Source organism: Octopus bimaculoides, chromosome 23 (assembly GCF_046866305.1).
Source record: "Octopus bimaculoides isolate indiv1 chromosome 23, ASM4686630v1, whole genome shotgun sequence".
NCBI lineage: Eukaryota > Metazoa > Mollusca > Cephalopoda > Octopoda > Octopodidae > Octopus > Octopus bimaculoides.
In genome coordinates, this window is record NC_142950.1 from 36,040,558 (window position 1) to 36,055,955 (window position 15,398).

General features: G+C 37.7%; 1 protein-coding gene across 48 annotated transcripts in view; it reads right to left on the reverse strand.

Annotated features, from left to right (window-relative positions):
• LOC106878301 (uncharacterized) overlaps positions 1-9,271 on the reverse strand; it is a 176,227-nt gene extending 166,956 nt beyond the window's left edge. For 46 of the 48 annotated variants that reach the window (XM_089340389.1, XM_089340423.1, XM_089340405.1 and 43 more), the window contains exon 1: positions 7,956-8,096. The gene's annotated coding sequence lies outside the window, so the exon portion shown is untranslated. Of the gene's footprint in view, positions 1-7,955; positions 8,097-8,205 lie in introns of those variants that run through there. The other 2 variants (XM_089340415.1, XM_089340376.1) reach the window with 1 other exon arrangement.
• Positions 9,272-15,398: the final 6,127 nt, after the last annotated feature.

Here is a 15,398-nt window from a genome sequence, read left to right on the forward strand (position 1 = left end):
CCATCTGGTGACATATGGTAAAAGAGATTGTGTAGGGCAGCAGTCCCGAACCTTTATTGCACCATGGTCCAACTTCATGTAAGACAGTTTCTCCACAGACCAGGGGATAACAAGACAAAGTGCATAATATATAATTTAATTATTACATGTATAATACATATACAATGCAAAAACCTCCAGCAAACTGTGATAGTGAAATTTATGACGATGATGATGGTGATGTCACTGGTCTGTGGTATGGTCGTTGGGGACGGCTGGTGTAGGAGACAAGGTTGGAATGACTCAAGACAAACACTCATTTTCAATCATGCCCTCAACAATGTCTTCAAGTTACAACTGAAGAGAACTGCAAGGATGGAAAAGGATGTGCTGCCCTCTAGTGAATTTAATGAAAGCTCAGTACAAGTAGCAAAAATGACCCAAAAAAATGGACTTACTCTCAACAAACAGCTACAAGCTGGTAAATACAGCCAACAGGGGCTGTGCCCTTCATAGGCGAGGTGATGTTAGATCTGGGAGTACTTCATCTGGCTCCAATTCTGAAGACCCCTTCCTGACTTCTTGCACATTATTCATGGCCAGGTTTCATTTTTCAAAATCAATTTGGCATAAAACCCACTGTTTTCGATCATTTGTCATGTGTGGCATGGTGCAGAGTCCTGTTGCTAGACATAGAGTCTTCAAACAGCCACCCTCTTAACCCAGGGCACCACTACCTCCTCCAGGCATTTGATGTTGGTCTCCGTATTGAGTCTGAGGTCGTGTGGGAAGATGAATGGAGGCATAACATCACCATCACTTGTGATCACTCCAAACACCATGATGTTGACTGGATGTTTGATTTTTATCACTCTCAGTACATGTTCTCAGATTGCACTGTCCTCAGATTGACACCCAAACACTCTGAGATGTTCGTATTGGAGCTTCCAGCATGAATACCAAGCAGTGCAGCATGTCATTTCCAAATTTCTGGCAGAGTGAATTGCATCACAGTGCTGTTTTTCTCACAGATGCTGCCCAACTGACCCTACTGGATGCCCTTCCTAATGCCAACCATGTTACAGAGTAGACTGCTACTTCCATACATGACTATCCCAAATATTTTCCAGGGATAAAGAATTTAAGAGGTAGCCCTTCCCTTATGATGATAGTGTGTCGTTTTGAGATATGGTTGCTATTTCTAGCAGATAGTGCGACCACGTAGAGGCTACCCTGTTGCCTGAGGTTGATAATCCCCTCCCTAAATCAATCCTGATCTAATTATCTATAATGCTTGTAGTAGTAGTAGTAGTAGTAGTTCCTGGAATCATTTTCGAGGTTTATTTTAAATAAACCCTCAGAAATTTTGGAGTTTATTAATTTACATGGAATGAGGAAACATCAGACAAAGTTATACATACAACCATATATACATACAAATATATAACGTGTTGCTTGCTATATATAGGCACACACATACACATTATACAAGCATGTATATGTGTGTATATGGACACACACGTATACATATTTATATTATGATTATATATATACATTTATACACACAGACAAGCTTATTTGTATGACAGACAGACAGACAGATTAGACAGATAGATAGATAGATAGATAGATAGATAGATAGATAGATAGATAGATAGATAGATAAACACTCACACGCATGTGTGTGTGTGTGTTTGTGTGTGTGTGGAAGAGAGAGAGAGAGAGAGAGAGATAAAGAGAGAGTTTGTGTGATGCTAAAACGGAAAGACTTGAAAATATGGTCATTAGGCATCCTGAACTAACAATAAAAACAAAAATAATAATATAAAAGAAGAAGAACTACTTGTTAGGGAGGGAGTAGTGTTTCGTAGTGTCTGTGTGTGCTTTAATAAACAATGTAATAATCCATTGGAGTATTTAGAGAAAGATAGAGAAGAAGAGGAGAGCTATTTAAAGAGCTATGAAACGATAAGGAGAGAGAGAGACGACAGATGGGGAGAGAGAGTGAGAAGAGCGAGTTGATAGATGGATAGAGTGAGAGAGGGAGTGAAGAGGAGGAGTGAATTGTAATGAGTTTCCTTCATCCCCTATCTTTTCATTCATAGCAGTTTTCCGAATCCCGATTCATGTTGAGCAGACCCTTACCACACAGCAACAAAAGCACCCACCCAACACTGCAGTGAAAAAGTGCATAGGTGCAGAGGCACCCTCTCTCTTTCTCTACGCGTGTTTGTGAGTGTATATATATATATATATATATATATAAATTTAAGGAATTTTTAAATATACTCAAATACCCTAAATATCAAGGAGTTTCTGCCTCACCAACAGGAATTACACCACAGTTATTTTGTGATCTTTGCTACCTTGGTTTCTATTAACCCATTTATTCTATCAGAATTATTACTTATTAGGATAGAATAAATACATATAATTAAATATATATATATATATATATATATATATATATATATATATATATATATATATATATATATATATACAAGCACAATTTCTTCTGGTTATAAGTGTGTGTGTGTGTGTCAATTTACAAACATGTATGTGTGCGAGTGGGGTTGGTTACATGGGCTGCTGCTGCTGTTATCAGAACCGTTACGTAGAACCCGCCGTTCTCTTTTAGCTGCAACTGGCTTCTTTTATTACCAATATTTTCAGCAACATGTAGACTGACACTGAAGGTTCAAAGTCGCCGTCGTTACTTCCTCCACTCTAACCACCGACATTAAACATATGCTCATACAAATTTATGCGATTGCACACACACGAGATGTGAAGCATATATATATATATATATATATATATATATATATACACACACATGTTGATACAAATTGTTGCTCATATGCATGTGTGTGTGTAACATTATATATATATATATACATACACACACACACGAACGTATGTATGTATGCATGCATGTATAATGCCATCGTCGTCGTCCTCTTAACGTCTACTTTTCTATGCTTGCATGGGTTAGACGGAACGCAATGAGGTGAATTTTCTACGTCCGGATGCCCTTCCTGTCGCCAATGCTCACCTGATTCCAAGTCAGGTAATATTTACCCATGGCCAGTCATGTTTTTCACAGAAGACTGGAAACGAACAATATCACTTGTCTTATGGTGACGCTCATTGACAACTACCCTGAGATGTAAAAACAAGGGTACACACAAAGACATGCACATCACTCTATCAATCTGACAATCAGACGTTGTTAAACACCGCTGGCCACAATGCGCTTCAAAACATTGCAGCCTTTGGATGATGCCACCCCACTGGGTAGACAGGAAGGCAGGCCAACGTTACCTCTGAATGGAATGCCAGTCCATCACATATATATATATATATATATGTACACACACACGAGGGGGTGCTGAAAAGTTCCTGGGTATCATGAATGGCCTGGTTGGAGTCCCAACCTTCCAAGTTCTTTTACAAAGCTTAGAAAAACTGAAGGGTCACTGCAATACAAGTGTGTGAATCTGAGAGGGGGGGTGTGATATATTGAATAATTGAATGATCTTCCTATATTTTCTTTTACTGAAAGCCAGGAACTTCTCAGCACCCCTCACATATATATTTCTTTATTGCCCACAGGGGGCTAAATATAGAGGGGACAAACAAGGACAGACAAGGGGATTAAGTCGATCACATCGAACCCCAGTGATTAACTGGTACTTATTTAATCGACCCCGAAAGGATGAAAGGCAAAGTCGACCTCGGCAGAATTCGAACTCAGAACATAATGGCAGACGAAATACTACTAACGTACAAACACATAGGATTGGATGCCCTCAGCAGGTGACAATTGCTCTGCCCAGGTTTCAGTTCATTGTTAAATCTCATATTCACCCAGGGTCCTGCACAGTCTGATGCAGTCTATAATATAAGAGCACATCAAAAATGAGAGGGGAAAAAAAAAAAAGAACAGGGGTTTGGACATGGTACCCATTTAGTTCATCTGTTATGGTTCAGTATTCAGTAACACAGGATGTCAGCCTACAAATGCAAGCTTATTTGTATGACAGACAGATTAGACAGATAGATAGATAGATAGATAGGAAATACACACACACACATATATATATATTATAGTCAATCCAAACATGAACAAGCAAGGAAAAACAACAACACGAGGACGTGGAATAAGTACAGTGTTATTGGATGCTCAGGAAAGGAAAGAAAGTGTGTGTGTGTGTGTGTGTGTGTGTGTGTATATATATATACTAATATATACTTTTGTTATTTACACCACCTGTCCTCGTCTGTTGTTATTTTTTGTATATTCTCCCATATATATATATATATATATATATATATATATGTGTGTGTGTGTGTGTGTGTGTATGTACACACATATATATATATATATATATATATATATATATATATATATATATGTGTGTGTGTGTGTGTGTGTGTGTATGTACACACACACGTTCCTAACCTTCAGGTCTCCTGATCACCTGGAGACAAGGAAGGAGAAATTCTGAGTAATGATTCCACTCTAGACTCACCTTTGACAGTCGTGTGCAGCTTTCTCTGCAGCATTATAACATTGACACCAGTGTGTGTGTGTGTGTGTGTGTGTTTATATTACTGTCCAATTGCCTTGACATCACGTGATACTTGACATCATGTGACATCACGTGATAGCAGAGTGCTGCGATCAAGCAGGCAGTTGTCATTCATTTCCAATTTCCTGTGAAAACATGTCTGGTCAAGGGGAAATATAACTTGGAAATGGGCAAAGGTTGGGAACAGGGAAGGCATCCAGCTGTAGTAAAATCCACCACAACAAAAATATGCCTGATTTATGCAAGCATGGAAGAGTGGACATTATGATGATGATGGTAACTTCATGCTAATTAGATTAAATTTTAATATGGAATGTGGCTTCGTCTATTGTCTAATGACAATCTAAGTTTGCTTGCATCATACACCTGTGTGTTTTACTCAATTTATCTTTCATTCCTCGTGGCCAATTGCAATTTATGGAATGGCTTCACAAGAAAGCTGTCTCTACACTATCTGAAGAAACAAGGAATCATAGAAACATCCTGATGTCCTGGAAGACTACACAAACATACATATACACACATTTCCTTTACAGGAGTATATCTGAGATTCATTTATTTCTTGCATATTTATTTCAGATATATATTGATCATCGCCTCAACTAATTAGATGTTGAGCACCTTCAGAGAATAACTGCTTCAATTAAACAAATTTGGAAGATGAACCTAGTGCAGCTCATATTGAGGTTAGCTATGCACACATATATATAATGGCCTCCACTTTAAGAAAGTGGCTGGTCTCATACCTCTACCATTCAGGTACCCTGTCCCATTAATCTCTCCATCTCTCATTCCCACTTCTTATATGTACATGCACCCCTTCCCCCAAGTCCTTTCTACCCCCAGAACATTGGCCTCCAGCAAGAGTTTGTTTGTGGCCCTTTAAACAGAACATTTAGCACCAGCCATCCCTACTCCCACCCGTCAACCCCCGCCACCCTACCTCACTAGTCTTGAAGGTCTGCTATGGTCAATGGTGCCAGATTCTTCTTCAGAATCAACAAATAAAATATACATCTTTTACTTTTTCTATCTTATTTTTATTTTCCTTATCGGTTTCTTTTTGCTGAACCGCTAAGTTACGGATACGTAAACAAACCAATGCCGGTTGGAAGTGGCAGTGGGGGGGGGGGGGGGGGTCAAACATAAAAATACACACATAATATTTACAACAGGCTTCTTTCAGTTTCCATCTACCAAATCTACTCACAAGATTTTGGTCGGCCCAGAGCTATATTAGAAAGCAATGGAACTGAACCCGAAACCGTGTGGTTGAGAAGCAAGCTTCTTACCACACAGTCAAAACCTGCACCTGTTTCAAGTGTATGTACTATGTATATTTAAACATATAAATATACATATATTTATACAACATATATGTATATGATGTATATATATGTACTATGTCAGTATATACATATATACATACATTATGTGTGTGTGTGTGTGTGTGCTGTTTATATACATACGACAGATTGCATGAGGAAGAACGATAGCTATGTATATACATATGTACACAAATATTTCAAACAAGGAAAATAATTACATGAATCCAGATATACAATACACATATACATACATGCAGACAGGCATATTTATTCATACACGTGTATGTGTACATAAAAGCACGTATATTTATGTTTTTTATGTGTGTACATGTGCGCGTGTATGGTTATATACACTGGCTGATACTAACGTTGCTCACACAGACATACATTGGTAGGCAGCTATACACACATTAACCGTTGCATATAAACATAGTTATACAAATTGTAATGGTCGAGACATACATACACACTCGTGGATGTATGCGAGTCTACAGTCTACACATTGCGAGACACACGTACACAGCAATACAGACAGAATCATACAGACACAAAGGCATACAAACAGACGTACACAAACACATACTGACATATGCACGCATACATATGTATGAGACAAATAGACACAGAATGTATGCACACACACAGATGTACATACACACACTGATGCATACATATAGACAAGAATACATACACACAAGCATACATAGACATGTAAACACACACAGGCTTACATATAAACATGTACAAACACACACACACACAGCCATACATATACACAAGTATACATACACACAGGCATATATAGAGAGATGTACAAACAGGAATACATATAAACATGTAGTTACAGAGTTATACATAGACATGTAGAAATGCACAAAGCCATACATATAGAAAAGTATACATACACACACACACGCATACATGGCATACATATTGTCATGTACACAAAAACTTACAGAGGTTTTCGTCCAAACCCTTGTCCATACATGCAGGTGTATGTGTATGTGTGGTGCATTCGACTAACGCCATCGCTGTGAGTGTGTATACAGAAGAACAGAACGGGTGAATGTGACAAGAACCTTCTTTCACAGCCAATATGTGGACAGAAGGAATTGGATATAGGAGACGATGATGGCTCGAAGAACAGCATTACAGACATATGAATAAATTTTACAGCAACGACAGGAAAAAGAAAAACAAAACAAAAAGACCTTGCATTATACATGCACCAAATAACCAAATTAACTGTATATTAATTTCCATACATCATGTACACGTTAATATTTACACATTATACACAAATTAACATGTATACATTATACATGCGAATATTATACCCGTCTTCCATCTATCAACTGAAATTCTTCTATAGCTATTTACAAAACAATCATACCCACCGCTTATACGAAATGCAACTATATAACTGTTCTGTGTGTATATATATATCTTTGGAACTAATGTACCCTCTCTTGTATTATATGTATAGACCTGTGTGTATGTAAATGTATGTATAGTGTTGGAAGTTTGTAAAGAGAAGCGAAAAAGGAGACAGGTAAAAAAAAAAACTACCTTAAAGTGTTAGAAATAGTGGTAGACGATGAATGTTGGGCCCAGCGTTATCTACCCCCTACCTTAACCCTTATCAGCTCCTTTAGCGGCTGCAGTGAACCTAAGAGGAAAAAAAAAACGAGCACCTTAACACCCACTTGATCGTTAAAAGGAGGTGGGTACATACACACAGACGGCTGTATAGTTAGAGATGATAAATAGACGTGTGTGTATACATACATATATATATATATATATATATATATATATATATATATATATATATATATATATATATACGTATATACAAGCATTTCTCCAAACGAAATTACTGTTTGAAACAGTTCTCAACGAAATATGGTGTAACAGTAAGAATTAACAGAAGAAAAATTATGTATTAATAATAACGATAATAAAGAAACGATTATTGTTCTCGCAATAACAAGGATGATTTTTAGAATCTTGCTAAATTATTTTAAACAATAACGAAGAAGGGACTTACCAATTAAATATCACACATATATATATATATATATATATATATATATATATATATATATATATCACTTTGTAAATCCTTAATTAAATGACGCCAATGCGTGCAGCAGAAACATTATAAACGACAAAATGATGTGTGTGTGTGAGAGTAGTTCCACACTCACCGTCGTCATCTCTTCCTCTTACTCCTCCCACTCTCAGCCACTACTACTACTACTACTTCTCTTTCGACAGAAACTACTGATTATACTTACGAAACTGAGCGACGGCCCTTTAAGATGCTACTACTTCTTTTTCTTCTCCTCTCCCCTACACCCACTACACACTTTCCGTTATACACACACATACATATATATATTTATATATAAAGATATGTATGTATGTGTTAGTCTGTCTCTCTCTCCCTTTCATCTTCTTCATACAATTGCTTCGTTTCCTCTTTTCTTCCTATACAACTCTTCATTCTTTTTTTCAAAATATTCAACCACTTTTCATTTTCTTTCATTCTTCCCCCTCTCTGTACACACACACATAGATATATATGTGTGTGTGTAGTTGGGGGGGGGGGTTAGTTTATTACAGTTAATTACATTATTACAGTGAAATCATTATTATTTTTTTCATAATTATATTAAATTCTTTGCTAATAACCTTTGCACAAAGAAATATTTGCTATATTTACGAAATGTATGTATGTATATGTACGTGTGTGTATAAACATATATGGGGGTTATAATTTATGCTTATTACTCACACATTATACATACATACATACGTACATACATACATACGTATTGGTTGTTTTATGTATTGTTATTTAACCCTCGGTCAGCCCCGGATCAATCAAATCTGTGATGAAAGGGATTTCAACTGTAAACAACCCGCTATTTTTGCGAGCTACCTCGGGGCTTCACATATAAGACAATAAGGATATGATTTAAGGAAGACTTGGTTGTTATTTCTAGCAGGTCAGGCGACCACGTCGAAGCTCCACGTTTAGCTCCAGGTCAGTACTTATTAAATAGACGGTGGTAGGGTCATGGCGTTCCAGGCACGACCCCTACCACCGCCGTCATTTATTCAGGCATCGTGTATCTAGGAAGGATTACGTTATCCAGTCAAAGTCGAGTGGGATTTAATGAACAGTTGACTGCTATTTCTCGCATTCTGAGCGACCATGCACCTAGAGGCTCCCATGTCGGTTCGTCCGTCGTTATGTTGTATTAAGGATGGTGTTTATTTTCGCTAGATCTCTCTTCCATCCATCTCTTTCTCTCAAACATGCCACGCTCTTACAACTACTACTAGGAAACGTCGCCATCATGACCCCTGACCTCTCCTCTCTTTCTCTCTCTCTATGGATGTGTCTCTGTCTGTCTGCCTTCTCTTTCAGTCTCTCTCTCTCTCTATCTATCTATGTATCATATCTTGCAGTTTTATTTTGCTTCTTATTATTTCTATTTTTTTCTTCAAATTACATGTTTTTCTTTTTCTTCATTCATTCTGAGTTGTTCTTTTTCGTGCATCTCTCTTTCAAATCCAACGATATTATGTGTGTGTGTGTGTGCGCGCATACATACCTAGGGGAACACTCTTGTGCACATATACACACACACGTCCATCCGCACACAGCTATAACATACATACATACATACAATCTGTTACTATTGCATTATATCTGGCACTACTTCTGTTATTTGATATTTAAATTTATTTCCATTCTTGCTGTAGTTTTTCTCTTCGTCTTTCTCTCTTCTTTACAATCGATCTATTCTTCTCTTTCAATTTACATGTCGGCTTTTTCTAACTTCCTTCTTCTATACTTTCTTTCTCTTGGTTACTATTTCTCTCTCTCATTCTTTGTAGCTATATTATAATTTCTTTATAGCAATCCACCTGTTCCACTACGACTGACTTTTCTTTCTTTCTTTCTCTCTCTATCTATCTAGCTATTTATCAATGTCTATCAAAGTAACTATCTACACTTCGAAAGATGTATCAATCCATTTATCTATCCATGTCTCTATGTACCTGTTTACCTATCTATCTATCTATCTATCTATCTATATATATATATATATATATATATATATATATATATATATCTGTTCTGTAATCTCTACTCTCTACAACACACCTTTCTACCAACGTGTGCGCGCGTGTGTGTATATTCACACACTTATATGTATATATATATACAATATCAACTTACCTAGTTACCAACTTATATACCTCTACCCAGCCACCTACTACCTAGTCATCTTCTTACCTACCTACCTATCTATCTACCCATCCGTCTATCTATCGATCTCGCTATTTTCATTCATTCATGTTGAACACTCCTATATCAATTCACACAGACTTGTAGACATTCTCTTAGTGTCATTCTTATTTCCTGTCACCTATCTCCTCTCTTTACATTGTCACACTATCATTTCCCTCCACACCAACCAATTAATAATGTGTTTGGAGAAGCGAGCATGTGAAACATCACAAGATCTCCTCCCTCCACTATTTTCACCGACATACATACTTCCCTATATCTCTCTCTTTACTTTTTCTATCTATGAGTCTCCATATCTATCTATGTCTGTCTGTCTATTTATCTATCTATCTACCTACCCCTCTAACTACTCAGCTTTCTCTCTTTCTGTCTCTCTATCTACCCAACTTTCTCCCTCTCTCTCTCTTTACTTATCTATCTACCCAACTGTCTCTCTCTCTCTCCTTCTCTCTCTTTACTTATCTATCTACCCAACTTTCTCCCTCTCTCTCTCTTTACTTATCTATCTACCCAACTGTCTCTCTCTCTCTTTATCCACACGTTCCTCTATATTTCGTCCTTCTTCTAAGTCTCTTTCACTTCTCTGTCTCTATGTGTGCATCCATGAGTGTATATAGATATATACCTGTGTACATGCGTGTATCAATGTGTAACCTGGATGAGTGTAGATACGTGTGTGTGTATGTATATACATCTTTTACTTGTTTCAGTCATTAGATTACGGTCATGTTCTCTCTTCCTCCCTCTCTCTTACCTCTCCCATATCTATATTTCCCCCATCTCTTCTGCCTCTCTATCAACCCTGCCTTTCTTTTGTCCCTCCCTATCTTTCTCTTAATTCTTTACTTCCACATTTCATTATCTCACTTTCTCTCTAACAGCTCCTACTCCTACTACTCTCATTCCTCTCTCTCTCTCACTCTTTCCCTCTCTTTATCTTCTATTCTCTCCTATCAACTATTCTTTCCTCTTTTTTGCAAAGCCTTCCTTTTTCTCCTTCCTCACACCTTTCTTCCAAACCCCTTCTTCTTAGTCATCCACTCTCTCTCTCATCGTGTCCAGTTCAACCCATCTCCTACACACACGCATTATGTCAGTGTAGATGTACCTCCTGTCATTTCATACCTTGTTGTTATGTAGTTCTAGGAATGCACAGGATTTGGGCATAGGTGTTGCTGTGTGGTAAGTAGCTTGCTTACCAACCACATGGTTCTGGGTTCAGTCCCATTGTGTCAAAGCGATTGCAGAGCAACATGAGATGAAGTGGTCTGCTCAAGAACACAATACACCACCCGGCCTAAGAATTGAGATCGCAATCGCTAGATTATGAGTGCAATACTCTTACCGCTAAGCCACTTTCTCCAGACTCACCAATTAAAAAAAGAAAGCTAAGAATAGTGAGATACACTGAAGTCAGTCTTCTGCATGAATACCCCCAACAGAAGTTGTGTCAGATGGTAAAAGAACTGGTACAGACACAGTGTGTGGTTCACTTTGTAACCGCATGGTCTCAGGTTCAGTCCCACAGTATGGTACCTTGAACAAGCCCCTTAGCTTCCGGTTGACCAAAATCTTGTAAATGAAATTTGGAAACCCATTAAAGAACTGTCTCTGTGTTGAAGGTGTTGTTTTATGTTCAAATTGGCCAGATCTGGCCTGTCACACCCTGCAATGTCATTCTAAAAATAAACTATCACATCTTTGAATTTTAATAGCTACAAGATCAAACGCATGATTAATTCAAAACAATGTGAATAAATTAGGGTTTCATTTGACAGAGTAATCTGAATGTTAAAGGGTTGATTCACTACCCTGTTTGACACCCGCATTTGGTCTATGGGTACCTTCAGAAAAGTCCACACTGCTGAAAGCATCCTGGATCAGTCTTCGGTTTGAGGATAGCTTCTTCAAAGGCCTTTCTCTCTTTGGACTAAGTCCTCAAAAGCTAAAATAAAAGACACATCCACAACCGTTCTGTTTTTTCACTGCAACAAGGGGTCATTACAAGCCATCGAACAACAAATAGGAGCCTTTGGCGGCATTTGAACTCAGAACATGAAGACAGACAAAATGCTACTGAGCATTTCACCCAGCATGCTAACAATTCTGCCAGCTTTCCACCTTAATAATAATAATAATGATAATAATTATAAATATAATAATAATAATAATAGCGCTTTCGTTGTTTTCAATGACTAAGAGTGTGAACATGAGATTTCCTGTCCCCTCCCATCGACCCACCCACACACACATACAAATACAAACAGGAGAATGTTCCTTCGTTTCCTCTTCACCGTTCTTTCTCCGTCAGATGCTCAACCGACTCCCACTTTAATCTCCGTCTTTCCTCTTTTCACCCACTTCAATTTCCTGTTTCCTTAAAGCATCCATTGTTCGAATCTTTCAAATAAATAAATATAAAACAGCAACAACAACAAAAAAAAACAAAGTAACCATCACATGTAATAATAATCCTTTCTACTGGAGGCACAAGGCCTCACGTTTGGGTGGCAGGGGACTAGTTGATTATTTAATCTATCGACCCCAAAAGGATGAAAGGGAAGCTGACCTCGGTGGAATTTGAACTCAGAACATAGTGACAGGTGAAATACCACTTAGCATTTCACCTGGCGTGCTAACGATTCTGCAAGCTCACCGCCTTAATAACAAATCATTATTTACATTTGACGGATATTTGTCCTCATCTTGTTTGTAGTTAACGTTTCGGCTGATATACCCTGCAGCCTTCGTCAGGTGTTTTGGGGAAATTTCGAACCTGGGTTCTCATTCCTAAGGTATTTTTCGATGTTGTTGTTGTTATTATTATTATTATTCAGGTCACTGCCTGGAATTGAACTCGGAATCTTGAGGTTAGTAGCCCACACTCTTAACCACTACGCCATATGCCCCTGGGTTTGATTCCAGGCAGTGATCGGAATAATAATAATAGTCATAAAAGGTGGTTGGTGTCCAAGATCATTACCTACCTGGGCATTTCTACTTTCAAATGACTTCATATGGTCCATGTGTCCTGCTTTTGACAATAGAACCCAATCATACATAATACCTATCCAATATTCATTGTTGATTTCAGTTCCAATTGTTCCTTTGTGACAGGAGGCCCTTTTAAGCTCAGAGTGCTGAATTATCTTTTCCTTTTTAGGGGTTGCAACCACTCCTAACAGCACCTCTCCATTTGTACCAATCTATAACATCAATTTCTCACTCACTTTTGTTCTTGTTTAGTTTCTTCCAAGAGCTTAAAATGCATGTAATAACAACATTGTTAAGTAATTCATTCATTAATTAGTCCTACAAGCAAACTAGAAGCCAGTCAAGTGAAATCTGCATTTTTCTGTCCACAGAGAGGTAAAGACTTCAAATGAAGACCATTTTCACTTTCCACAGCAAGTCTAAAATTGTATGCCTATCAAACACATCTCATATTATAGTTAAATCTAGCCCCATCCCTCATCAAAAATTCGCTGTCATTAGTGCATTGCTATTTAATTAATTAACTGCTTTGTCAGTGCATGTACTGTGATGCAAATTAGATGAGTCAGTGGATCAGTTTAGTTATGTATGAAGTGGCATACACTATAAATAGCTATAAGCTAATAATCTTTATTCAGCCTCCCTCCCCCGGTTTCATCGGTTGTGGTTGGCGAGGAGGAATAAGCTGAGATGTCTGATTAATGCAGATTAGGATATCTTATGAGGTGCAAATGGCCAAGAGGATTAGCTACTGAAGTGTGGAGTTCATTAACAAACACCTCTTGTTGCACACACGAATATACATGCACACACACACACACACACAGATACACACATTCATACATATATGTATGTACTCATTTGCACTCACACACAGAAACACTCATTGATATTCAAGTACATATCATGAATGAGTGAGTGATTCGGTTACAAGTTCACATTCTGATCTAGGAATCGTATTGCAATTTTAGGAAATATAGGGTTACTCAACTTGACCTTGACTTAACGAGGAGAAGATAGACGATGACGCTAGGAAGATTACAAAGGCGGCAGCAGCAGTTGAAACATAATGGTAAGGACAAATAAAAATGACAATCATGATGATGGTGGTAATGATGACAAAAGGTGTAGTGTTGAGGATTATGATGACAATGATGATGATGATATTCATGAGAGCGGTGGTGGGATCAATTGTTCCCAGTATGATGCTCAACAAATTTTGCCAACTGAGCTCTAGCCTTTTTACTTAATAAAAATAAGTAAGATTAAGAGCGGGAGGAAGGGAAATGGAAAAGAAAAACATTTTTGATACAAGGGAAATAACACAGCCAGGGAAGATAACTACATGCGACAGACTTTAAAACTAAAAAATTATATATTCAGGGCGCGGTGAATAAATTGTCTAAATTTTGCAAAAGTGGAAATAACACTGACATCTCAATATCTTGAAATACTAAAGAATAAATTTATTCCATTAAATCGCCATTGGCTTCAACCACGGCCTCCAGATGACTTTGGAATCTCCTGCAGCTTTTATGGAAGGTCCCCTTGTTTGGTGAATGCTGCCATAATCCTTGCCTTCAGCTCATCTTTGGTGTTACCTTCTACTATAGCCTTGGGCCAACCAAAATCTTGAGTGGATTTGGTAGACAAAAACCGAGTGAAAGCCCATTAAATATACTTTTGTTTTTGTTACATACAACTCCTACTCCTGTGTTGGTTTGTTTACATCCCCATAACTTTGCAGTATAAGTACCGGATTTTATAAGAAAAAAAAATAATAAATGCTGGCGATTTTTTTATGCCTAAAACTCTTCAAGATCATGCCCCAGTTCAAAGATTGAAACAAGTAACAGATAAATAGAAGATTCTGGTTTCGATTCCTGGATTGTATTCTTGAGCAAGACTCTTCATTTCACATTGCTCCAGTTCATTCAGCTGGAAAATCCTGTGCTGGTCTGGCTTCCTATCCAGGGTCAATATAAACCCCACAGAAACCAGTCTTAACAAGTCTATATGACTAGGGATGGAGCTTTAACCTACACCATTTCTGAATGAAGATATCTGCTGGCATCTTCTGTCAATGATTCATCAACCCTGGGAGAACAGAAATAAGAAAACAATCTCTTATTTGAAAAACTACTATGGGTTCGCAATAGACAGAGCTAC